The following is a 2,402-nucleotide window of genomic DNA, read 5'->3' as shown; positions in this document are numbered from 1 at the left end:
TCATGATCCGGTCACTTTCTAAAAGCCTGCATTCAGTCTTGCATACGGAAGCTTTTGAGGGCCATTTTTGTCTAAGCCACAACATCCCATCAGGAATAACCAGTGGTGAATATCGGTGGAAACAGCAGTCACAGTCCAAATGATGGTCAAAGTCACTGGTTTGAGATGCAAATAATACACATAAAAGAAATGTTCAGAGAGAAATGTCAAATAGTGTTCACTTAAAGTGACAGCGAAGTCACAGATCTGATTAAAATTGTCACTTGAGCCAGACAGGGTGGCACATGGGGGTAATGACAGCGCTTGGAGAGGCTGAGGCAGGAAGATCACAAATATGGGCTTATCCCAGGCAACTTAGAAATCTGCCCAAATACTATCTCAAATTTATTTGTAATTTTAAAAGGACTAGGGAGGTAGCTCAGTGCAAAGGCCCTGGATTCAGGGTCAATCAATCAGTCAATCAAAGTTGGCATTGTGAGCAGGTACTATAGAGTAGTGACATCCAGAGAACACACACCCCAAGCAGCACCATCTTGCACTAAATCTCTACCTGTGCCATTTCTGAAAAATGTGATTTTGAAAGCTCAGTGCAGCCCCAGAACCCGCCCCCTGCCTGAAAACAGGGTTCGCAGGTCCACCAAGGTTGAGCGCAGACAGCTCCAGGCGAGCCAGGGGTACATGCTGGCCTGCAGCACATCTTGCCACCTCTCCCTGCTCTCTGAATGTGGAGGAACCTTTCCCAGGTGTTTGTGCCTTTTGTTCGGAGGCCTCAAGGAAGAGGGGAACCTTGAAACACAGGCGGAATGTATTCACCCAAAGGCACACAGCTAGAGCATCTGTGAAGAAGGAGGGGAAGGCAGGAGCCTCCCTGGGATCCTGTGTAACGTGGCACCCCAGGGGGTCAGCAGTCCTGGTGGGCAAGGGCAGCAGAGTTATTCTGTCCACCAACTAGCTGATCATCCTGAGTTATACCTATGACAAGTACCTCAGAGGGCTGTGAAAATAATGGATGGGCTTATAAGTTGGGTAGAATTTAGAATTTAGAACTTCTTCCATGCTAGTTCTCCATTAATATTTTAAGTCATCCATTTAGGTCAGGAGTCAACAAAGTGTGGCCCTGTCTTTGTCTTTTGCTGTTGTTCTGAGACAAAATACTCAACTCCCACAACTTAAAGGAGGAAAGGCTTATTTTGTTCACATTTCAGTGCATGGCTTCCTGGCTCCAAAGTAGGGCAGTGTGCCAGAGCCACTCACATTCTGGTGTCCAGGAAGTAGGGAAAAAAGGGTGGAGCCAGAGAAAGGGATATATACTTCTGGGTCACAACACAGTGAACCGCCTCTTCCAGTCCTAGTGACATCAAGCCAGCTGTAGCCCACTCTAATCCCACCACCACCTATAACTTCACCTTTGTATGTATGAGGCTTTGGGGAACATCCAGATAAAAGTCATGATAGTCTCTTCCTATTTGTGTAAATAAAGCCCTGGAACCCAGCCTGCTCTGCTCATCACTTTGGAGGACAACTGCAGCATCTCATCACAGTGGAAGAGGGGTCTGCAAACTCCATCTATCACCAGGCTCCTCACTGAGGAAGCTTGCTGACTCCTCTTTGCCATGCATCTCACCTTCTGTATCCTTTCCCAAGGAGGGTTCAGGGTGGCTGGATGCAGCCCTGGGTGTCTCAGAGGCTGCTGTCTCCTGCAGTTCCTCCACAGAAAGGGTGGCTTAGGAGACCCTTGGCTGATGGGATCCCACCTGGAAAGGTGCTTCGAGTCCCTAGAGGCAAGACTTCTTCTGTCCCCACCCATGACCTGAATAATGAGGACACTACAACACTCAGGCCCCTCTCTTCCTACCTCTCAATGTTTAGAACTAGGAACTGAAACTCCAGTCTTTAAATCTCCTTAATGAGTAAGTTCAATTATCACATAAACACTTACTGCTAATTTTTTTTTTGTTTTATCATCTTTTATGTCATTATTTCAATGAATTGTGTTGGGAAGCACCGAGTTGAGCTTCAAAGACTAAGGTGCTGGTTTTTGAAGTGTGTTTGATAACTAGGTGGTCTCAGGGATTCCAGCTCAGGAAAGGTTTGGGTGCTGCTCCGTCCTTATTTATACCTAGCTGTAAATATGCAGGGATCTGCATATTTACAAGTAAGTGGACAGAAAGGATAGCCCATATCATATTTATAGGAGACAGAAATAGCTCCTGAGACATGTCGCTATGTTTCCGACCACTCCATTTGTCTCCAAGCACTGCTGATAATTTATGCTAAAGAGAAAACTTTTGGCCATTTCTCACTATCAAAGATCCTAAAACGGGGATTTCCCGGGAGTCTCCTTGAACAATCTCAAGGCTTCTTGTCATAAGGTGGCCACATTCCCAGAGTGATGTAGATAC

Source organism: Octodon degus, unplaced genomic scaffold (assembly GCF_000260255.1).
Source record: "Octodon degus isolate 3935 unplaced genomic scaffold, OctDeg1.0 scaffold00351, whole genome shotgun sequence".
NCBI lineage: Eukaryota > Metazoa > Chordata > Mammalia > Rodentia > Octodontidae > Octodon > Octodon degus.
This window is presented reverse-complemented; position numbering follows the sequence as displayed.